The 26,225-nt window shown below is 37.2% G+C and overlaps 1 pseudogene across 1 annotated transcript; it reads right to left on the bottom strand.

The window, feature by feature from the left end:
* Window positions 1-1,059: 1,059 nt before the first annotated feature.
* On the bottom strand, window positions 1,060-25,860 carry LOC147489139 (vacuolar sorting protein 18-like; annotated as a pseudogene). The gene is made up of 4 exons (XR_015202848.1): window positions 25,609-25,860; window positions 19,975-20,422; window positions 11,773-12,173; window positions 1,060-7,677 (listed from the first exon to the last, which is right to left on the bottom strand). The product of XR_015202848.1 is annotated as a vacuolar sorting protein 18-like (transcript).
* Between the last annotated feature and the right edge of the window lie 365 nt (window positions 25,861-26,225).

Genomic DNA, 26,225 nt, shown 5'->3' with positions numbered 1-26,225 from the left:
CAATTCTCTTGATGATTTAATACCAACCACATAAGGAAGAATATATCTCTACACTTAGAGTGGCATTTAACCAAATGAGCAGCATTTGATCTCGTTTCATCCAACTAACATAATTCAGATTAACTTGAGAAGTAATATTTCCAGAACTATCTAATAGAAACTTTGATGGACTAGAATCAGTACCTTCAATGAGTCCATTAAGATCATAAGTGTTGAATATAGGTAAAAAGAATTGCTTCCAGATCAAGTAATTTTCTCTCGTAAGCTTTATTGGAACCATGTTAGAAATATTATGGAACCCATATGAGGTATTTTGCGGTGGTGCTGCCATTGGCATCATGCTTATAGAAGGATTCTGTTGTAGATTAGATGATGGATTACTAAAAATAGGAATAGACTGAGGAGACATAGTAAAACCTTGATTGAAACTTTGTTGTTGATGAGTGAAATCACCATAGACAGAATTGATTCCATGATGATTAGAACTTTGATCTTGATTGATTCCATAAGCTTGATGATTGAAAGCATAAGTTTGTCGAGTTACTCCTTGAACTGGATTTCTTCCAAGAAACTGATTCATTTCTTGATTTGAAGTGATTGACGAAGTTAATGGAATCGAAGCATTGTTTTGCTGAATCACAACTGGAATTTGAGCAACAGCTGAAATGTGATCTTTAGAATTTGTTGAATTGACATGATTTACTGGATTTGGATCTGCAGTAATCAGATTTGGGTTTGAAGGTTGAAAATTTTGATTTGTTCTCGCCGTTGATGACGATTACAAGTTTGTATCGTTTGATTTAAAGAAAAACAGGGGTGAGCTCAAATGAGCTTTAATGGCTTTGATACCATAATAGAAACCCTAGATTTGTGAATGAAAATTATTTCTTATTTCTTTGTTTGAGATGATTATAGAGAAGTATTTATATACATGGTTACATTGCAGGTCCGTAATTGATTCTGTTACATACAACTGTCATACAGTTGTCAGTTAGTTACAATGGAAGCTTCTAATACTTTGTCTTGACTTCCTTCTTTGACTTCTGATGGAGAATCATTGATAAGAATTAGAATCATCAAATTCATCAATCTCAAACTCTAAATCAAGAAACAAGTACTCAATTACCTTCAATACCTTAAGGTGTTCAAAGTTCATTAATAGCAATTCCTCCAAGTTCTCAAGGTGTTCAACGACCATCGCTGGGGATTCCTCCAAGTTCTTATGGTGTTCAAAGGCCAACTTCATTTCAAGATACTTCATCTTTAGTGAGTTCTTTCAAGAATTTATCTTTTCAAAATATCTCTAATCTTGTTACTGTTAAATTGGATAGAGAAAATTATCTGTTGTGGAAATCGTGTTTTAAACCGATTCTTAGAAATTTCAATCTTACCAATTTGGTTAGTGGGGTAGAATAATGCCCTGAAGAATATATAACTGATGAAATGGGAAATATTGTGTTGAAGCCTGCATATTGTGATTGGATTAGAAGAGATTAGACGTTGTTGATTTGGTTAAATGCCACTTTATCAAGTGAATTGTTGCCTATGTAGTGGGAATGTCTACTTCATTTGAACTATGGAGAACTTTAGAAAATCGTTTTGCTACAGTTTCTACTGCTCATGTTATGCAATTGAAGTCTAAACCTTTCTTAGCAATTCGGGATACGCCAAAAATTCGGTACGATTTGGTGACTAAAAAAAAACGGTATAGTAAAAAATTCACAATACTGCAATTATGTGGTGTTTAATTAATACGCGTTTTAAATATTTGGTTGTAAAAATTCGGAAGTTAAAAATTCGTGATATTATGTTAGTAAATATTAATAATAGTTGTCATTCTTTACAACATAATAAACATATCCAAACAATTTAGCTACGAAAATATTGAAACTGATTGAACGGTCCACATAGCCACATAGGTACATTTATTTATTTGTTCTTGGATTGAAATGACAGTTCAAATTTCAAAATACACACACCATATATGACATGACAACTTAAATATTGCTCAAAAAATATAAAAACAAAGTTTTTGGATTAATTTATCACTAAGAATGTAAGAGTGGGGGAAAAGTAAGAGTGAGGACATAAAGTACATAAAAAATAACAAAAGCGCAACCAAATTTTCATTTATTTTGTATTTTTGTATTTTTTAGCCGATTTTTTGAAAAATTCACCAAAAACCGTATTATACTGTTTTAAAGTAAAAAAAAATCACGAATTATTCCGAATCTTTCAAACCTAAGGTAATAATTCGGCAAATTGCTAACAAGGGTCTAATCTACATAGTCGGAAGAAAGGAAATTTAACCATCAGTCAATTATGAATATCTTCATAATATCAAAAGGATTGCTGATCGATCAATTAGCTGCTGTTGGTACTCCAATTCAAGAACAAGATCTTGTTTATCAGATTTTAACTGGTCTTTCTAGTGATTATAAGGCATTTGCTACATCTATATCAGAACTAGGAAAGATGTAGTTGCATTAGAAGAATTGCATGCTTTATTGTTAAGTGAAGAACTTTCAATGGATGCACAAATTGGACATATGAATGAAATCAGCTCTCATGCTTTTGCAACTACAAGGGATTATCAAAATAATGGAGGATATTACAATAATAATAGAGGGAATTTTCAGTCTAATAGAGGAAATTGGCAGAACAACAAAGGTGGTGGAAATTATATTTCCAGAGGAAATTATAACAATGGTGGAAATTTCAATTACAGAGGAGGTGACAATTACTACAAGGGACAAGGAAGGAATAACAACTCAAGGGGTCAATTTCAACAGAATTCATATAATCATCAGGGTAACAGGCCTATTTGTCAAGTGTGTGGTAAGACAGGACATCTTGCTATAGATTGCCAATTCCTCCAGCAAAGCTTGCAATATTGTTAGCAAGCATAGCTGATGAGGAAGCTTCATCAAGTTATCAGGATTCTTCATCTGTTGGTTATAATCCTTTTGTTGATGGTTCCAATTCATTTCCTAAAAACTACGGTAGTTTTTCTTATGGTGCATCAAGTTCGAATCATGTGGACTATGATGATTTCTCATATGGAGGCTCAGGGTTTAATCCACAAAGTTTTGCTTCAGACTTTCATAATGCTCCAACAGCTCACTATGCATCTCAGGCTTCTAGCTCAGGTTATACACCTACTTGGTAAGCAGATGCTAGTGCCTCTCATCACATTACATCTGATATATCAAATATCTCAGCTCCTACATCTTATAAAGGAAAGGACAAAGTGCTGGTTGGCAGTTGTCAAGGTTTGAATATTCAAAACTCAGGATCTTCTTATGTTTATCCTAGAAATTCAAAATCATGTTTTACTATGCATAATATCTTACATGTTCCACGTACAAATCACACACAATCTTCTATCTGTTCATAAGTTTGTCACAGACAACAATTGTTCTCTTACTTTTTACTCTCATGGCTTTATTGTCAAGGACAACACAACACAGAGAATCCTTTTCAGAGGCAAAAAGGACTCTATCCATTCACTTTCATTTCACAACCTTCTACAACTCCATCAGCTTTTCTCAGTCATAAAGCTTCAAAAACTTCTTACTCTCTATGGCATCAAAGGCTAGGACATCCTTCACCTCAAGTTCTACATCAAGCTTTATGCCAAAATAAATTGATTGTGGAAAAATCATCTACATCATCATCTTTTTGTAATGACTGTCAGTTGGGAAAGAGTCGTAAATTGTCTTTTCATTCATCCGTGTACAAAAAAAGCTCCATTGGAAATGTTACATATAGATTTGTGGGGACCTTCACCTTTATGTTCAGTTAGTGGTTGTAAATATTTTGCAACTATTGTTGATGAATTTTCCAGATTTTGTTGGATTATTCCTCTTACAGCTAAATCTGATTTTTACAAGTTATTTAGCTAAATCAGCTAAATCTGATTTTCAAAACACACATTGAAAAGCAACTAAACTTCAAATTGAAATGTGTGATAACTAACTGTGGAGGAGAGTTTATTAGTCATGATTTTCAATCTTTTCTTACTCTTGGAGGTGTTAAACATCAATTTTCTTGTGCCTACACCCCAGAACAAATAGGGTAGTTGAAAGAAAACACAAACATTTACTTGAAATGACCATAACTCTTTTTGCTCAATCCAATCTTCCTATACAGTTTTGGTTAGAAATTGTTCGTACTGCTGATTATCTCATAAACAGACTTCTAACACCTTCTCTTCATAACACATCACCATTACAAAACATTTTTCATCTCTTACATGATTATTCTCTTCTCAAAGCTTTTGGATGTAGTTGTTTTCCATGGCTTAGGCTTTATACTCAAAATAAGTTTGAAATGAGAAGCAAGCATTGTGTGCTCTTAGGATATAGTCTTGAGCATAAAGGATATAGATGTCTAGAACTCTAGATCCATATACTTTTCACTTCTTTCACAAATCTTTTCATTATCATCTGTCAAAATCTTCATACTCACCTTCTATATCTTCATCTTCTTTTGTATCACAAAATCCTTCTTCAATATCTTCAGTCAATGTTTCTTCTGACATATCTTCATCTTCTATTCATCAAGTTCCTGAGTCAAACAACACACATTTCATGATCATAGATCTAAGACTGGAACATTCAAACCAAATTAAATCTCTTATTTCAACCAAGCATCCATTACATTAGCATTATCAGTACTGTTCAAAATCTACCTCCTACACCTCGTACATTCAAACAAGCAGTGAAAGATCCTTAATGGAGACAAGCCATGGATACAGAATTTAATGTTTTATTAAAGACAATCAAATACATGGATATTGGTTCCATATGATCCTAGTCAAAATTTAGTGGATTCAAAGTGGGTTTTTAGATTGAAACAGAAGCCAGATGGGAGTATTGATAAACACAAGGCTAGACTTGTTGCTAGAGGGTTTAGTCAACAACCAGGAGTTGATTTTACAGAGATTTTCAGTCCTGTTGCAAAACCAGCAACAATCAGGATGATTTTGTCTTTGGCAGTACAGCATGAGTGGGATGTTAGACAATTAGAGGTTCAAAATGCTTTCTTGCATGGTCATCTCAAAGAAGTAGTATATATGCAGCAGCCTCAAGGTTTTGTAGATGCAGACAAACCAACTCGTGTGTAAACTTGAAAGGTTTCTTTATGGACTTAAACAAGCCCCTCGTGCCTGGTATGAAGAATTGGTTAAAGCTCTTCTTTCTCATGGTTTTGTTACATCTAAGGCTGATCCATCTCTATTCATCAGAAAAGTAACTAATATTATCACTTACATTTTGGTGTATGTAGATGATATATTAATTACTGGAAACTCTTCTGCATACTATACATCTTTTGATTCAGCGGCTAAGTGACACTTTTCCCATGAAAGACCTTGGCTCTATTTACTTCTTTCTGGGAGTGGAGGCTTAAAGAGATTCTAAGGGTCTGTTTCTTTCTCAGACCAAGTATATATATGATTTGCTTGAGAAGGCTAGGATGAGTGGAGCTAAATTAAACCTTGTTCAACTCCTTGTTCTACATCAGTTAATTATAACCTTGATCCCTATAGTGGAGATCCACTTTCAGATCCTACAGAGTACAAATCAATTGTTGGAGGTCTTCAATATCTTACGACCAGGCCTGACATCTCTTTTTCAGTTAATCAAATCTGCCAATATATGCATAATCCAACTACAAATCATTTTGCTGCAGTAAAGAGATTGTTATGGTATCTAAATGGATCAATCACCAAAGGTTTATACTTTCAGTAAGGTTCTACTCAAGTCACTGCATACTCTGATGCTGACTGGGCTGGTAATCCTACTGATAGAAGATCAACCACTGGTTTCTGTGTATACTATGGGTCAAATCTGATCTCATGGTGTGCCAAGAAACAAACAACAGTTTCAAGATCCAGTACTGAGTCAGAATACAGAAGCTTGGCTTATACTGCTGCAGAGATTTATTGGATTTATATTTTGTTGAAAGATCTTCAAGGTCCTCTTCCTACTCCTCCTTTACTCTGGTGTGATAATATTAGTGCGATATCTCTCTCAAGCAACCCAATTTTTCATGTCAGAACCAAACATATTGAGGTTGATTACCATTATGTCAGAGAACTTGTTACTAACAAGCTTCTTGATATCAAATACATATGTACAGCTGATCAGATTGTTGATGTGTTCACAAAAGCTCTTTCTACTGCAAGATTTCTTCAGTTAATATCCAAACTTACAGTTCGAGTATCTCCATTCAGCTTGAGGGAGGGTAATGAGCAATCAGTCAAAGTCACTGAGTCGAAGGAATGAAGACTAATCAACTTAGGATTCTAGCTGCTGTAACGAATTCTGTTAGAATAATCCTAGTCAGCAATAGTTTGTTACGGTAGTGAAAGGTTAACTAAGTTCATATAAATAGATGATTGTAATATGTGAATCATTATGTGAATAAACCTTCATTTTCTCAATCAGAGGTTAATCCTCATTTCTTTGTTTCTTCTTCATTGAATGGATAATAAACCTCCTACTCATGCCAAGCAAAAAAAAGTCTTTATTATTATCTCCAAGGTCCATCTAAATTGATAGTATAGGATGGCATTGCCCTTTGGTAGTCAGTTGTGGTCGTGGGTTTGTACTGCTTTCAGAGTATCGCAATGCGCAACCTCTTACTTCACTCAAGGATAGCTTTAGATTGTCGAGAACTTGGAACCCACTCATCAAGCACATTTGGAACTCAGCTACCATTGCAGGGATGGTGGGCATTTGGAAACAAAGAAATAGAGCTCATTTTGGTGACAAACTTCCTAACCTGGATCAATGCAAGCGTATGGTGAAGTTTCAAATGGAACGTAATGCAAGACTAAGTAATATTCTAACACAAACAGTCATGATAAGCATATTGGAGTTTTTGAATTTAACCGTGAGGTCATGCCAAGCACGTAGATCAAGTCCTGTACCTGGGTTCCACCAATGAACAACACCATCAAGGTTAACAGTTAACACTGATGGTGCTTATTGTCGTAATCCGGGGCCATCAAGTATTAATTAATTGGAGTTACATTTAGAAACTTTGAAGGTGAATTCTTTTTAGTTCCCTGCAAAAACATTGGTATTGGCACAAATTACAAGGTAGAATGTTGTGGCATACCATTCTTCAAGTCCGCACAAAAAGGCCCAAAAATTTACCGGCAGCCAAAGGCAGTACATCATTATATGCCTATAGGTAAGCTCTTCTGTCCTCCAAGTTGTGACCGTATCTCCCATGAAGCCGTATATATATTCTATCTCATTTGGAAGGAGAAATGGCAAAGAGATCTCTCGTATCATGAGGTCACCGCAAAATGGGCATTCGCTTGCTATAGCATCATCTAGCAGTGAGCGTAGCTTATGTGCTGCGGTTATTTTTACAGCTTCTTCCTCAGTGATGGTGCCCTTAGAATCTCTCATCACTTCATTACCCAGTAGAGTAAGCTGCTTCTGTAGATCCAACATATATTCTGCTTGAGCTCTGTTGCTACAACGTACAATGTGAGCCACCAGACATTGTGCATGAAAGGCATGACTACAAGGAAAGACATAAAAAGGAGCCATGTGTCCAACTGTCGTATAATCCCTTGCCGTCAGACTTGCTCCTGCGGTTAATATCTCCCTTTTACAAATGCCACATTCCTCGCCGGGATATCTTTGAGCAAGGGAACTGATATCATGAGTAATACTCGTCACACCCCGATTGTATCTCTCCACACCCCGTGCATGAAACTGTCTCCACACCTCGTTTTAAGTTGGTCACACACAAGTTTTCGGTTTCTCACTGGATTACTTTTTGTCGAAGAAGAAGAAAGGGGTTGAGCTGGAAGAATAAGAAGAAGGGGCTTGATGCAATTCTAAGGTGCTTCCTCTATTTTATTTACATTGATTAGCTTCATTTTGCTTGAATCTTTTTTATTTTATTTATTTTTTTCAAACAATATCTTAGAATGAAATTTTGTATGTACGAGTGAAATCAAGTTTTGGGTTGAGGAATATAGTATTTGAATGGTGATCTTTTAGTGTATATATAGCTCAGTTGAAGCCATTGACTTTCCCCTTTCAATTTTGGGTAAGTTTTTAGAGGGGAAAAATGAGCTACCACAAGTAGTTTTGAAAATTTGAGCCAAGTTTTATAAACATGTGCTAAGTTGTTGCATTGATTTCCATAGTGTTTATTTTGTAGGTTGAATGTCTGAGTAGAAAATGAGATTGAGGTAGGCAAGAAAAGGTTTAAAGAGCGAGAAACCAATTGCAGATTGACAAGTGATGGTTTCCCCAGGTGAAAACGAAAAAGGAAGGTCATTTAGATTTTGTAACTTACTGAATTTTCATTTGCAGAGGAAGGGAAGAAGAGTGAAAGTTTGCAAAGGGTTATTCAAAGTGAAGCCAATGGTGCAGCGAAAGGTGCTTCCATATCCCGTGACAAAATAAAAAAGGAGGATGGAATCAGCACATTTTTGTAGGAGTTTCGGAAAATGGAAGGCAATACCTGAAATTCAAATTTGAGGGGCGACATGCTCTCTTCCTGCGAAGACGATCCCTTGCTCTGTCTAAAAGTTGGTTTGTACTCACTGTCGGTAACATGCGCTGGGTTGGACAAGAAACTGGAGCTATATAGAAGAGTTGAAAGCACCATTGTCGAACTAGGCCGCTTAATTGACAGTGTGTGGGCAATGAAACCGCTAGTTGGTGGAAAGGAAATTATGAAAGTTTTGCAGCTTAAAGATGGGAATGATCAAGTCGGAAAATGGGTAAATAGATTGGTTAAGTGGGAGCTTTCGTATCCCTCTGGAACTAAGCAGGAATATCTCTAGTTTCGACTGGATGAAGCAAGAATTAGTTAGTACAAGATCCATATGCTGATCAAGACAAAATTGTAAATTTGCCATTGAAAAGAAATCAGATCATCTGTGCGTGACGATGGAGATTCAACTTTTATTCCAGTAGCATTGCCAGGGGTTTCCGTGTGGCGTGTCTCTGTGTCTGAGTGTCCTTTTGTCGGGTGAGCATTTTCGCATGAAAATCTCAGTTTTAAAGCTAAAGTTGTATGTTATGAATGAGTGCCAAAGTGTATGTAGTTGTTGTTTATAATCCAAAGCTTTTGTGAATAAATAGATGGTGAATTGGTGCCTGGTAGTCAGGACAGCGGACAATTTTATGAAATTTATTATATTTATTCCTATATGCAGATTATTGGACTCACCATAAATCAACAGGCCGTGGCTTCACATATATTGTTAGAAGTCAAACGACAGAATCATGCAACATATCAAGCTCGTTATGTTAGACCCTTTTGCATATTGTCCTACAGTAAGGAAGTGCAGTAACATAGACTAAGTTAGGAATAAGTTTACTTAGACTAAAAGTTAACATGAAACTGATCGAAGTCCACATGAAGCAATCTCCTAACAGTTTTCTGACAGATTATAATTTCTGACATATTAGTAGATTATTACACATTCTGACATATTCTACCACTTAACATTCTAACATATTAATATAATGTACAGAGTACTTAACATATTCTGACATATTAATACTATTTACAGAACACTTAACAAAAACTAGTTAATACCATTTATGATATATTCTAATACATTATGCAATTTATGACAGTATATATACATACACAAAATAGATATTAAAGCCAAAAAATCTTATCAGTACAAGGATAGTTACGAAAGGTCTAAATCTATAACATTTTTTGGAACCCTTTTATACTACTTTGCGATCCTTGGTCCCATTATAGTTGCCCAATCCCAAGCTTCTGTCCATGCAAATGACTCCCACCCTGGAGCAAGTGGCAGAATATGACTATCATCTTCAAGCACGAGTTTCATTCACAAAATGTGTGCCTCCTCCAATGTGGCCTATTGCCGTTATCTGGACACGAGTTGGATCAGGTGCAATCCACAAAAGAAAGTATGACATACATTCTTTCTCTCCAATGACAACAAAGACACACTGAAAAATATTAGCAGATAAAAATCCCATTGAAGGAAGTTCAAACCATTCATTGGGGTTCATTGTATATGGAACTATACATCGTAGATTTGTCTTGATTGCTTCTTTTCATTATTCTCCACCCATCATTAAAGTATAATCTGTCTCATGGGAAATCAACTCTGTCAACGTAAGAGCCCTCACAGTAATCCATGCATCATCTCCATTAGATCCTAAGCATCGTGCAATCGCGCCAAATCCACAATGTCCATTCGGTTCAACATCTTGCCAATCCACAGTGAAGTCTCGTATCAATGGATTTAAGTCACGTAACCCATCATCCCAATTAGACCCAATTTCAGGTAAATCTACAAACACTTGAATATGAGTTCCTCTTGGTTTTCTTTTGCATGGTACCAACTTCTTGGCTTTACTATTCTTGCTTTCTTGACTTACAATTTGTTCCTCAACTGTTTGTGCATACATCGAAGTGAAGGCTCTCTTTGTGTCACTTTTACCTTTACAAGTCTTCACACCAATTTTTATTCCAGGTGGCCTACCCCTCACATTGGTGTTAACCTGAGGCTATCGCATGAAAGTTGCCTTTAGATCACCTAGTTTTACACACTTTTTCAGCATCAAAACCTTTTGTTCATCTGAGAGCGACTGAAACTTCTTCTGAATCTGTGCAAGTTCGGGCTGAATATCAAAGAACCCATTCGGAGTGCTACTAAGTTGTCTCCACCTAGGGTGTATCAAAGATAAGGGGATGCTTCCCCTACCAATTAGAACAATTTCACATAACTCATGCGCACAAGGAAGCCCATACATACTCTTGTAAACACAACGACAACGAATTTCATCTGTCCCAACTCTAACAGACCTTATTAGCTCTTTTGCTATCAAATCCAATGCATCTCTAGAAATGTACCCTCTAAGTTGCACATATGTGTTTTGTTTGTAACGATGATCCCAGAGATTCAAGCTTCTATTAAAAGAACTTTCAATTTCTGTCACTTGGTTTGTCAGGAGATTATTAATCAAACTAAAGTTTCGGCAGAAGTTACCATACTTTCAACTCGGTTACTGCTCGAAGTACCAAAATGCATATGGAGATCTATCCAAGCCGAGACAAACCTTTCTTTGTACTTCGAAAGCCACTGGTCTTAGAACACCATCGGATCAACGAGTGACGATCTTTGAAGACCCGCGTAAACCCTTGATCTTAGATACTATTGACGAAAATTTATTTTTTGCTAAGTTATTGATAAAATAAATAAACAAATAAAAAATACAAGCTTTCAAATTATTATCTCAATTGTTGTAAATGATTCGGTCATATCGGGATAGCTAATTTCAACATTGTTGTAAAGTTTATTATTGGAACAATAATTTGATTGCAGTAGTGTTAAAGCTAATTCCATGTCACTTGGAGAACTTTGAAAGTTATTATTTTGATTTTGGCGGGAGAATTTATCTTGAATGTTGCTTCCACCACTTGAGTCCATTCTCAAAATGAAAATTTGGTGGGAATAACACAATTTTGTGGGAGACTCAAGACTAACCTAAGAGAACAAGAGAGGGAGGGGGAGAAACTTCAAAGAGCATGAGTGGTAGGAGTGTTGGTGGAGTTGTAAGTACGGTGAAAAGCTGGACGTCTGAATTATAATGGTGTCTGAATTATAATAGGGTGTGGAGAGAGTTATTTAAAGGTATAATGGTCATATTAACAAAGAATGGGGTGTGGAGTGAGCACTAGGTTTTTTTTGGAAAAAACTTGCCATGTGTAGAGAGACAATCGGGGTGTGACGAGTATTACTCAATATCATTCCTTATGTTGTCAGCGCCACTTGTTGCATCATTCATCTCATGCTTTAATTGTTCAATTCGTTTGTTGCAATATTCCTCTAAAGAAGAACAAATTGCCTCTTTGAAGCCATCAATCAGGACAAAGTCTGGAAAAAAGGGTAGTATGTCCTCAATCTTTAACAATCTATTTGTCTTTTGAGATACGCTATTGCCTTCCTTAAATTCTCCCTTTTATTCCCCTTTTCCTGTTCAATGACATGCTTTACTACCATAATCCAAAGCTTCTTTCTCAACTCTTCATCATCTTCAACATTATCAACTTCTGCCATAGCAAGATCAGGGTCTACCTGGAGAGCTAATGCAATAGCTTCTTCATGCATGGACATCATGCTGTATATGTGGACACAAGCATAGTACAAAATATCGGGATATGACAAAATATCAACCTCTGATTTATGGATATGTATCGGGGATATATTATATTGGGGCATCTGCAAATATCGTGGATATATCGACAAATATCTATAAATATCCACAAACTATATGTGGGTATTTCTGACTGCAAATATTGTGGATATATCGCAATATATCGACAAATATCGACAATATCGATAAATATCCACAAATCAACTATATTTTCTTTGAATGTGGTCATTGTAAAGGTTGAATTTGATCAGTCCTTACAAGTGTGAATAATGGGGAAGATTATGATGAGTTTTGACTGAGCTCACTTTGGGACGAGCTGCCTACGTATCAAGTTTTTATGACGAACTTGAATCAAGTCAAACGTAGTTCCTCTCCTCTGTTTTATAGGTAAGTACCCAATGCTTCCCCCCTTTCCTTCGTCAGCTCAGGTCCCTGTCTTGATGAGAATAAATGAGCTTTTAGACAGTGTATTCATGAGCACGACTGATGCTACGACTTTAACTAACACAACTACGTTGAGCGTTACTGCCCATTGCGTGCATGTGCCAGGTTGTCACCTCATTCTGGACGAGGTGTTATGTTGTAATGATCTGTCATGAGTCCTAGAGGTTGTCACCTCGTTCTGGACGAGGTGTTATGTTGTAACGATCTTCCATGAGTTTTCCTGATTCGTGTTGGACACGTGCATAATATATATAAATATATTATTCCCTCACAGTCGTACTTTTAATATAAATTACTCTCTAATGCTAAAAGATACACCTCATAATTCCTACATATTACATTAACTTTTCATTCTTTAACAATGAATCTTGATTTTTTTTTTCTACATATTACAATACTTGTTGCACTTGCACTAAACGTTTAATCATAGAGCGCATCTATTAGATCTTATGTTGTGACTGAATCCATGATGAGAGCGTGAAGGCCTGCAACCCTGACGTCCTGACGTGTTCAATTACATCACTTGCCAAAACTATGCTCCCACTAGTATCCTCCCCATCACTGCCATAAACCGCATCCATCATCTTGATCAGGCAATCTACAACATATTGCAGCCCTTTGGTTGAAGCCAGGATTTTATATCCTTCAATGGCGGTTGTTATTTGGGACAATAGGGGAAGCATAAATAAAACATAATAGAATGGTCTTGGTTCATCCTCACCCTTGATGGAAAGAAGGTACTCGAGAAGATCCAGAGCCTTTAGCATGCAGGCAAAGGGTGATTCCAACATGTACTTCCCAACAAACAACACTAAATCAAGAAGATCCTCTCCTTTTCTATGATCATGATCCTTTGCCTCTTGCAAGAACTCTAGAACCTTACCCATCATCTCGTTCGGACCATTGACCATCATTATTCCCATGCTTTTATCAATATAACTCTCATTGATTTCAGAGACGTTTTCTGCTGAGACCAATTTCATCATCTTTTCTTATGATGATTCCTTCACGTATGAATCTTCAGCATAGATGCGCGCACACAAGAACAACTAGCCCTAGCATTTCTAGAGAGATAAGAGATAAGAGAACGAAGATATATAACAATAAAACAGTCACTGAATACCAAAGACATGTGGCATCTATAATTATTACAAAAGTCAGGACGTGATATAGACCAACTAAGCAAAACCTAAACTATACAGAGACAGAAAAATCCTACAAAAATTTCGGCAGAGTTTCCTCTGTATTTTTGACATTTCATAAATTTAAATCCTGTCATAACTTTGAAATCCAATAAAACTACACCCAACTACTAAAAGAAATACTGATTCGCAGAACCGGCTACTTAACCATCTCGACTAGTGCTAGTTAAGTCAAGTAACCAATCCTCGAATCAAAAAAATCCTACAAAAATTTCGGCAGAATTTCCTCTGTATTTTCAACATTTCATAAACTTAAATCTTGTCATAACTTGGAAATCCAATAAAACTACACCTAACTACTAAAAGATATACTGATTCGTAGAACCGGCTACTTAACCATCTCGACTAGTGCCAGTTAAGTCAAGTAACCAACCCTCGAATAAAAAAAAACAATTTATATACAAACAAATCCCAGAAACCCTAATATAGGTCTTATACAATACAAACTAACATACATACATCTCCACGTTATCATAACAACCTTAACAATATACATCACGTCCTCCACACTACTTATACATCAAAAACGATCTTCCAAAACAAAAGAGCTCAAATATGATACAACTTCATCATAAAACAAATAAAATTGATCAAATACAATACCTTCTAGCCGCGATTAGGTCTCCCACTGCTGCTCTCCATCTGCGTTCCAACACAGAACGCACCCCCATGCAAAAAACATATTACGAGGGGGTAAGCATAAAGCTGGTGTGAGTGATTTAGGGATAAGGCAGGTAGTTCCTCCCTTAGAGGCATTGTAGTTCTTTATTCCCCTTAACAAAATAATCGAAGTATCATATATGCGATTATACAAAATAACTATATTTAACTTTTCTTTTACCTTTACCCGAGTTAGTTTTTCATAGGGTAGACACGCGCCCTGCACAAAGAGTTAGTAGGGTGTACCCTCTTGCAAATCACAATTCAGTCAAGCGAATATAACTAACACTTAAGACATTCGTAACTTAACTATGTCATCATATTTTATTTATAACATTGCAGACAAATATCCTTAGCCACGACCACGATAGTCACTTCTACACACTACTATGACTGATACATATATCCGGGGAGCGACAATCTTTGGTGGGCCGGAACATCACCAAAGATTCCTAGGTACTTCCTCCTCTGGTGTACCTAGGGCGCCCCGTTCTCGATTCCACTTCAATAGAAGGTAGGTCGTTTCTAGGTCCCCATACTATTTGCTGAGCGCGTTGTATGCATCCTGTGCTTCCTTGGCAACGACCTTGCATTTCTTGGCATACTCAGTTATAGTAGCCAGCTCCTCCTTTAACTTGGCGTTTGCACTGGCCAATGTCATCCTCTCCAACGCCTCGTCATTACTCTTCTTCTGACGTTCCTCCGCCTCCCTCTTCTCCATCTCCTGGACAGCCCGGAGATTCGCCAACTCGTTCTTCACCTTCTCCAACTCAGCGATCTGTGCTATCTGCTTCAACTTTTGATATCCTGTCAACAGCTGTATAATAACACATAACATGTAAGTTCAGATCGCTCATCAAAAAATAAATCAACACCTCACGAACATCAAAGCTTACCAAGCATTGAGCCAGATCCATCGCTCTCAGATTCTGCCTTTAAGCTCTTGGTGTCCATCTCCTCCCCGTCCCCATTCAAGACTGAAACGCCCGAGGGACACGACTTGCGATTGGGGCCACCTTGAAGCTGCAGTCCGTTTTCTTCACAAAGCACTCGTCCCCGGACCGCTCATCAACGTAGACCAGGCGGCGATCTAGTTCGTCACCAGAGACTGTGGTGTTCTGCTTCCTTCCGCCCCCCTTGGTAATAACAGCAGCCTTCCCCTTTCCAGCAGTGTCCATTCCAAAACCGATGCCTGCATCCACTCCTTCCAAGACGGGAATCCTCAAGTTTAGTCCCGGCCTGGCGTTTCTCCCACTTTTTTTCCCCCGGGCCTCGGCTAAAGTTTGCAAAGACAAGATGTCATACGACCTTGGGCCGCCTCTCTCCCAGAGGCACCCGCTACGCCCGCTGAACTTCTAGGAACAAACTCCACCTCCTCCAGCTCAAGCTGAGACCCCTCCTTCACATTCCCCTGAGGAGCAGGCCCAGGAGTACCAGCCCCTCCTTTCGCGGCAGTTCGTCGAGCAGAAATCATAATCCCCGACAACTCCGTGTCCCCTCCAGGCCGCTTTGACGACCTCACAAATTCCACTTCACTTGCAGGACGCTTTCCTGAACTAGATGCCCCCGCATCACTACGTTCTTTCACCATCCTTTTCCTCTCTTCCCTGGTCACCAGTTCGCCACCTCTCCTCACGGCTGAGACTCGCAAACTTTTCGATCTCTCGATTAAAATGTCAACCATCAAGACAACCACTTCACTTGCAGGACACTTTCCTAAACTAGATGCCTAAAATACTCATATAGTAAAATAAGGAAAAAACCGACTCAAGATAATCAAAGCCCAACTCCACTACTACAAATCAAACTCCACTACTGCAAATCAAACTCCACTGCTGCACCAACAATGAACAGGTTATTTGAATTATTCTTACTAATAAATTAATAAAATAAACTTTTAAATGAGTGCTAAAACAAATAACAGTATTTAGAGTTGGAAAGTTAGACACGAAGCAAATAATCATGGATGGGAGGGGACAAGAAAGCTTACCTTATTGAGCTCTGCAATTAAATTTTCAAAAGTGTTAAAATATCTAATCAAGGGATGAAACGTCACAACACTTCTTCGGAGAAACCTGAAGAGCATTCCCTACTGAAAAATATCAAATCGTTTTGATCATTTCAATCATCAGTTGGGACTAGATAGCATAGTCACTAGAAAAAATAAATATGAGACTGAACTAGAAGGACATACACAAGTGAATGGAACTCACTGGAAGGACATGGAAAACTTGGCAGGACCAATACAAGTAAATGGTTCAATCGGGATTCAAACCGAATGAAAATAATTAAGTTCTAATTATTCATGAAGTGAAACACAAGGTCTCCGGTGATCCTAAATTCCCAGTATATTTTCGTAATACAGACAACCCCAAATGGAAGAGAGTAACTTTGAACCAACAAAAAGAGAGAATGAGGAGATCAAAAGGATCAGGTGCTGATAAACACCCAAAACTGTAATATGAAACCCCATTGAGACATATAAATTTGGTTAATTATGTGTTTAATAATCATGAAATAAATATATTTTCGTACTTTTGCAGGTATTCACAGTAAATATGAAAATATTGGTTAAACCTGCGTTAAAGCACGGGGAACGACGTATATATGAATTCTTCCAAATCAGCCATGTAAAGCCCAACAAATTCGCACAGAAGCATCAAACTTCCGAAGCTCTTACCTCTTGAACCAGGATTCCGAATGCGACAAGTGAGCTTCTCAAACAATCAGGGCGATGAACTCTACGCATAGGTGGGAAGTTGTAAAATTACCAAAAGACCGGACCGCCACTGGTGCACGTGGACCCACTATACGGGCCCACAAGATTTGATGAGTCATCAATCATGGAGCATGTCAAGACAAAAATGCCAAATTATTGGTGCAAAGTTGACACCTTGCATGTAATTAATTAGATTAGGTGTTAATAGTGAAAAAAAAGGCAAGGTGTCACTTTGTTTTAATGTGGTGGATAAAAATGAAGTAAATGTGGTTTGGTGTTTCACGTGGGAGGAAATGAGATTTCTTTCAAATGGAGAAGAAAACAAAACAAGGGGGACAATCCATTTACTCCCTTGACTTCTTTTCCTTTACCATGTATTAATTTAGTTCCTTAGCTTTAGTATTTTTTTAGTTTTTGGTTTTGGAAAAAAAAAACTTGTAATAGTTTTAATGGAGGAAACCTTGTGTTCCTCTTGAAAAATTCTCACTTCTTCAGCAAGTGAGTTTATAAATAGATAGTTTCTTATTTTTGTTCTCTCTCTCTCTTTTTACATTCCACACTTGTTTTAGTTTTAGCCCAAGGATCATGAGCTAAACCTTCCCCTTGTGGGGAGTTAATAACACTCATGTGAGGGTAAAGTCTTGTTATTTGGTTAAGTAAGTGTTAGGAAGAACAACTAAGCCTACACCCTATCCCAAAATGATAGTTGGTGTAGAGTCTAGTTAGGGATCAAGTGATGAGCTTAGAGATAAGTCATTGCTTGGTTCCACATGCTAGCATGTATGAGCTTAAAGATGAGTCATATTTGTTAGGGATCAAGTTTTCTTTTAGTAGAACTTGTCTATGAGTTCTAGGAAGATTTTAATGCACTTATAAAAATCAAATAACAAAAGTAATCTTCACATGAGGAGAATTAACTCTCCACTTTTGTTTTAGTAAAATTTTATTGTGTCTTAGTTGCATGATTTCGTAACTTAATATTTTTAATTTTTGTGTAGTAAAGAAACCAAATATTTAGTATTAATATAATCATATTTAAACTTACTTACTAGTTCCCTAAAAGAGTAAAAACCAAGTTGTAAGTGGTCCTAGAATTTAGGTTGGTTCGAATCCTTATTCCAAACTATATGAACACGAAGATCGTGAGTAAGGAAAATCTTTGAATTCGCACTTTCGCCAAAGAAGAGATTCAAATCTCTAACAAAGAAAAAGGCAAAAAGATGAATATCAGGTGCCATCAACACTGTATTTCATATAAAATGCCAACTGATACAACTACAGGTTAAAATGGCCATTTTCAACATAAAAAGAACCACCAAAATAGTGTTGCATAATCAATTAACCTGATGTGTAATGTACTTATGCATATTTCAACATATCAATACAATTTGCTCACTTAGCCAAAAAAAAAGCCAAAACAGTGTTGCATAGCAACAACAATGAAGATCTAACTCTAAACCCATAAATAGCTAAAAATAGAGAACATGTTCAATTCCATTATATAAAGAACTAGGGGTGTCCACGGTTCGGTTCGGTCCAGTTTTAGGTAAAATCTTAAGCCGAACCGGTAGTACTCGGTTCCTAAAAAATAGAACCGGTAGCAAACCGATGGATCACAAAAACCGGGTATAGACCGAACCGTAAATTCGGTTCGGTTCGGTTTAAAACCGGTGCTTAAGCCCCTTTTCTAAAAATTCTTATTTAAGCCTGATTTGCACCAAGCCCATACACTGAAAGCCTTCGTACAAATTGAAAAGCCCAAGTACATGGTCCAATATTTTTTAGTTAAGTCCAACCTCTTTAAAGACTTCTCCCAACAGTTTTCTTGTAATTTTAGGTGATGTGGGACTAAAAGAAAATGAAGTTACGGTGGACCCAGTAGAGTACTTGCTGAGACAAATTTAGTCCCACATGGGCAAGAGAACACCATATATAGACAAAACTCTTAATAAATAGAGTAACCCTTTTACCACATTTCATGAGCTGTTGGGCTGGACTTTTCATAAGTGCGGTCAAACTTCAATACAAACTCTTGGGGTGTGCTGTATATAGCCGGTTTGGTTCGGTTTAAACGGTTGACCGAGAGCATAAACCGAAGACCGGACAGAAATGATTCGGTTTACAAAATAAAAACCGTTAACCGAACCGAACTGTGAATAAACCATTAGAACCGGCCGGTTTAGAGTGGTTCGGTTCGGTTTTTCGGCTTTCCGGTTTTAGTGAACAACCCTATAAAGAACTAGTACTGGAAAAAAAAAATACAATACGAATATGCATTGTTTTACCAGATATGAGTGCCAAAATTCCAGAAAGTGGGAAAGAAAAGTTTTGTGCCCAAGAACAAACAAACATGACAGAGCATAAAAAACAATACAATTAAATGTGAAAGTATTTGTGGAGGAAAAAACTCACTTGTTAAGTTTGAGAGGTGTGCGAGAGACCGAGAGTGGAGAAGAATGAGCTTTTATAGCCATGTTCATTTCACGTGGGAGAGGGTAGAGTCGCTCGTGTGGGAGAGGGTAGGACTGTAGGAGTAGCCTTTTTTTATTTTCCTTCGTCGGTTTGCAATCACCAGCACCAATTATCTCTGACAATATTGTGTACAAAACATATCGTCAAAATATAGCGATATATCAACAAATATCATCGATATTTGCATTGGTATGTATCCAAATTAGTATCGCGATATTTCGATGCCCTTATCTGAAATCTCGATATATATCGCGATATATCATGATATTTTGTACTATGGACACAAGCACGCATTCTCTTTTCCTTGAGGCACAACTGTAAAGCATATTTCGGATCATAGAAAAACTCTGGGCCCTTAGCTTGACTTTTTCCAAATTAGCACTGTATGAAACACATAAGAGCATTATCATCATCCTGCTTTGCGTACAATGAGAGCAGTAAGTTGTGCAATCCTCGTTACACAAGTGATGAACACAAAATTCTAGAAACTTACTAACCTCGTTTATCTCATTCTTTGCATGAGGTTCACTTGAATAATGCATCATTGCAGGAATTAAACTCCCTGGATTTAAGTTGTCAATAGCCATCCATGACTTAACAGTCTCATACGGGTCCAACATGATTAGTTCTGAAGCAAATTTATACTGCTAATCTATAGTAACAACAGATATGTGGAGCACTTCCAATGCTTTTTTTGCTTCTCCTTTCTGAATGTAGTGGCGAACTACAATTTCGTATTGTTAGAAAAATGGTTTGTAATTAATAGTTCAAAGTGTAGTGAACACATGGAACTTGGAATTACACAAATCTATTGAGAAATGAATGAGTAATTTGTCTCCCGAGATACCCCACTTGAGATGAAATCATTGAGAAATGTATGTGGAAAAGTGTGAAAAACACTTAGTCCCACATGGTAATAAGACCAAAGAGTTGGGCCCTAAGGGGTACCACTAATTTTCCGTGGAGACAGAACGTAGTCAAGGTCAACTCACACACGCCGCCCGTCCGTTTGACTGATGGGCTGGGCTCGGTTTTGGGCTTGGGCTTGGACTTTGTTGCTGTGTATATTCTTTTTGGACTACTGACTTCTTATTTCTTAACAAAGCCCAATCCGAATTGGGTCTAATAGGCTAATTAGTTTCTCTTGAAACAGTAAAGTGAGAGACACCTTTTTGAGGTGCACCAGTTTGAAACAGTGCATCATGCCGAAAAGGTGTGAACTTTCAAAATAGTCACTGGTTCGAAACAGTGTTTTATGCCGAAATGGTACATCTTTTCGAAATATGTGACTTTTCAAAGAGTTGTTTATTTTTTCCCAAGAGTCACTGTGTTGTTTCGAAGAGGCACCACTCACCTATAAATAGTGGACGAATTTGAAAAGAAAGACACACCAGATCACATAGAGTTATGATCTTTCTCTTCTCCCTTTGTTCTTAGTCAAGTACTATGTTCTGTTCGCTGATTTTATAAAATTGAAGTGCTAGCTTTCTATAGAAGAAAATCTGTTCTATCTTTGGAGACAATTTCCCATCAACCTTCAAGCACCGTGAGGGAGAAAATCTGTCTTAAGGACATAGTGTATCTACACTAGTCTCGGATTTAACTAAGAAGTACAAGACACTTACAAGACAAAAGGTTTGTATGATTTGGTAATTGGTAAAGAGTAAGTACAATTAAATTGTATATTCCTAACAACTTAAGACATATTTTTTCCTCTTTTGGTTATACTTATTTGTTAATTTGGATACTAACATTCTCAAAGCGGATCTCGTTCGAGTTTTGGTTGAAGATAAGATAAGTATCACATCTGCCTTACACATACGGTTTGGTTTAAAACTCTAACTAACATGTTCCAAGGTAATTGTTCTTGTTGGCGTATGGCGGAAGGTTGGATTGGCACAGGTTCTCAAAAGAAGTGTATGCATGTCCACGAGACATTGTTGGCCATTGAAATAAAGTATTAGGTAGCAAAAGTTGCACGAAGGCGGAAGGCATCAACACACTTCGACAAAGTTATGAATAGTAATAGCAATTTTTCATTGGTTGGCAGTAAGGTTATAAAGAACCTTTAACAAACCTTAAATTCTTTAGTAGTGAACAAATGCTAAGGTGACCTTTGAAAAACTTTCAATTCGTTTGAAGAGGTGTGTGTGCATGTTGAATTGACAAAAGGTTGTCACATTGGTGCTTAATCTGAGCGAGTCAATAGGAAAAATGCCATATGGTTTGGGTTTAGATAATATATTATTGAATGTATTATTTAAACACAGATGGTTGATTTAACATATATGGATGGAATTAAAGTGAACTTGACACCTGGTCATTTGAGAAATGTCTGAATCGGTGCATGGAGTATATGGTTGTTATATCTCCTACAAGGCATCAATTCACTTATCTGTTGAAAAGGTGTGACCCTTAAAAAAGGTGCAAATATTTGAAAAGGCATAACACTTCAAGCGGTACCACCTGTTGGCAAGAGACGATTGAAACCTTTACACAAGGCAACTTGTTGGTGCCTTGGTGTCTTGAAGTTCCAACATTTTTAAGCAAATAAGTGGCGGTTTTTCATGATTTTGGTTTGAACAGGTGGTTAAAATCGACTTTGTGTTGTTTTAATACTTGACGCAAACAATCACTTGGTCTATATACAGAGGGACGTCTAAGCCTCTTGAGAACAATGAACTACAAATAACTCTCTTTCTGTCTATCTTCCCATAACATTCAAGTCTTTTGGAAGTTCTTGCCATTGTTAGTTTTCTTGATTTGTGATCGAGTCTTGCACTCTCACACCGCAATAAGAAAACGTCATGACGATTCTTGGACTTCAAAACCCGGTTGTTTGTTTGCGGAAATAAGAAGACAATCATGTGTCGGACGAGAAAGAGAAATTTGTTGAGGATATTTCTCTTGCTAGACCCATTAGTTCGTTGAATACTATGATCACTTCGGTACCCGATAAAGACTTTATGTTCATAGAAGTGAAACTCAACAACTACGGGTGTATACTAGCAATGGTAGATGCTGGTTCTACGCATTCGTTAATCTCAGAGTATGTATCCGAGCATATTGGATTGAAACTCGTAAAATGTAATCGATATATGAAAGGCTTGAATCAAGAAGCTGAATCGGTGAAAGGACTCGCTCTGGAAGTTGACATTAAGATGAACAACTGGCGATGAATGGTGAACCTTTAAGTAGCTCGCTTGGACAAGTTTCAAGTCATTCTTGGAATGGACTTCTTGACTGCAAACAAAGTGGTGGTATTACCCCACTTGTGGGGAATTATGATTCAAGATTCCCAAAATCCTTGCTTCATTCCAGCAGTTAGGAATGGCTGGTGCTAAAATGAGTCTAAAGTATTATATTGTTTGTACGATGTATGTATTTAGTTTTGCACCATAAGAGTGTGTCAATAAAGAAATGAGGTCTTAGAAGTGTTTACACAATATATGAATGATATGTACATTCTTTAACAAGACGCCTCACTTGCAAAACATACATCTAAATTGTTTTCCAATTTATTGACTTTGTCATGAGAAATTGGAAAATGTGGGGGATTATGTATCTCCTTGAATTAATCAATTCAAAATTGGAAATTTATTGAAGCATTACTCAAAAGACATCAAATGTGGTGTTTTACTCTAAGAGAGATGCATAAATTTCAAGGAAATCCTCAAAGCAAATGTGCATAGGAAGGTCCACTATGGAATTAGAATTCATAGCATTGGATAAGGCTGGAGAAGAATCAGAGTGGCTTCGAAATTTCTTAGAGGATATTCCAAACTGGGCTAAACCTGTGCCAGCAGTGTGTATACACTGTGACAGCCAATCTCCTATTGGTAGAGCACAAAGTAGCATGTATAACGGGAAGTCTGGACACATACGTCGTAGACATAACACCGTTAGACAATTGTTCTCAAATGGAGTTATCTCAATTGACTATGTATGGTTAAAAGATAACATTGCAGATCCGCTTACAAAAGGTTTAACAAGAGAGCAAGTGGAAAGATTATCAAGGGGAATGGGCTTAAAGCTTTTGAGATAATCAACCAAGAGTCCTTGTAATGGAAAAACCAACCTAGTTGACTGGAGATCCCAAGATCTAGGTTCCTATACTCTAACCAATTCAAAGGGCCAATTGAATTATGTTTGTGACTCAGTGAGCACTGGAGAGTAGTACTATACTCTAACCAATTCCTATGATATGACAATGCATATCTGTCGCGAGACCCAGGATAAGTTAAGCTTTTAATGATTTACTATATCTTGGAAAGTTATGTTATCCGAGTGGAGTATTGTAGGATACTCTTTATATAAATCACCAATGTTAGTGCGAAGTTGGGCCACTTCTATGAGAATTTTTAAAGGCAAATGTCTCAAAAGCACTATCTGAAACCAAGAAATGTTCAAGGCCAAAATGAACAAAAATGTGAGAACCAACAGTATTTGAGAAGATACTGGGTGAAGATGATTGTCTAGTTTTATACAAACGGTTGACATTTAAAAAATATTAATTGAAGTTTATTGATCATCCAATTAAATCCGATCGTCTTTCATTAAGGCAAGTTCAATTACAAACCATGCTACTTGACCTGATGCGGTATCTTTTCATATATAAAAGAACAGAAATCCATTGTTTATGAGTGCAAAGCCAAATTTTCATTCATGTGGGGGATTGTTAGAAAAATGGTTTGTAATTAATAGTTCAAAGTGTAGTGAACACATGGAGCTTGGAATTACACAAATCCATTGAGAAATGAATGAGTAATTTATCTCCCAAGATATCCCACTTGAGATGAAATGATTGAGAAATGTATGTGGAAAAGTGTGAAAAACACTTAGTCTCACATGGTAAGAAGACCAAAGAGTTGTTGAGTTGTGGACCCTTGGGTTGGGCCCTAAGGGGTACCACTAATTTTTTGTGGAGACAGAATGTAGTCAAGGTCAATAACACACACACACACACACACACACACACACACACACACACACACACACACACACACACACACACACACACAAACACGTGTGCGCGCCGCCGCCGTAGCCCGCCCGTCCGTCTAATTGACTCAACTCGGCTCGGCTTCGGTTTCGGTTTCGGGCTTGGGCTTGGCTGATGTGTATATTCTTTTTGGACTACAAACTTCTTATTTCTTAACAAAGCCCAATCCAAATTGGGTCCAATAGGCTAATTAGTTTATCTTAAATAGTTAAGTGAGAGACACCTTTTCAAAAGGGTGCACTGGTTCGAAACAGTGCATCAAGCCGAAAAGGTGCGACCTTTCGAAATAGACACTAGTTCAAAATAGTGCTTTATGTCGAAATGGTGCGTCCTTTTTAAATATGTGACTTTTCAAAAAGTTGCTTACTTTTTCCCAAGAGTCACTGTGTTGTTTCGAAGAGGCACCACTCACCTATAAATAATGGATGAATTTGGAGAGAAAGTCCCTGAATTCAAGCCAGGCTGAGTCCTCAAAGGCACTCATATCTGGAGGAGCCTTCAATGTTCCTCTTATTTCAACATTTGGGGACTTATTGCAAGGCCCACAAAAAGACACCGGGCCTAGTAAGAATTCTCCTCTAGGAACAATGAAGGTTGAATCCCCAGTGTGCTTGCATGCATCAGTCCAGGCAGCTTGAAATGCCTACAAAGAAATTGAAAAAGCTTGTGTTTAATTTTAGTGGTGAAGTATTGAACTATATTTATTTTTGTTAAATGTGCTCACTATTAAGTTAGATTAATTTTAATTTGGTATTTGGCTTTTTAAGCACATGCACAATTGTAAAGTTCGGTAATATATATGTGAATGCAGTTTGAGGATCAACCTTGTTAGAGAATGCACTATTATCCCACGTAGATATAGTTCTACAAAAAAAGACCCTGATAAATTCTCTCTTATTATTCAGATATTATAAAACTCACTGATTTACTATCGGTCTTGGCATCTGCCAAAGCTCCATACTTTGTAACGTCAAAAGCTCGTAGCAAACCATCTCCGGTAGGAGTTGGATTTGCGGTTGGTGAATCAACTTTTGGGGCTGGAGCCGTAGTTGGTGAATAAACTTCCGGGGCAGGAGATGGATTATGTCTTGCATTTGCCAAAGTGAATGCTAGTGAGTAAGCAAGCAAACATGTTAAGCATATTACATATACACAATTGTTGCTCAAGGCCATTTTTCTTCAAATTGAGTTTGGAGGGAATATATGAAATGGTACAATCATGAAGTCACGACAATTTATATTGATCCTCAGTACTCAACTTAGAACACGCTGTTTTAAAATTTGCTAAATTTAGGAAGGAGTTATTCAAGTTATAACTATTTTTACCTGACCAACTGTTTTTGTTTGCCTTTTGTTGGTAGGCAGGCTAGTATCTAGTTGTTAACTTTTACAGATTAATACATATTTTTCTGTTACAGATTGATTTTAACTATTTTTTCCCTGCTTGTTTTAAGTACTTCATACCCATAATGATCGAGTATACTCCAAAAACTAATTAGTACCATACATCAGATGGAAAAAGAAATATTGACAACTAA

This window comes from Coptis chinensis, chromosome 7, assembly GCF_015680905.1.
Source record: "Coptis chinensis isolate HL-2020 chromosome 7, ASM1568090v1, whole genome shotgun sequence".
Taxonomy (NCBI): domain Eukaryota; kingdom Viridiplantae; phylum Streptophyta; class Magnoliopsida; order Ranunculales; family Ranunculaceae; genus Coptis; species Coptis chinensis.
Note: the sequence above shows the minus strand (reverse complement) of the source record. Positions and strands in the feature narration are given on the sequence as shown.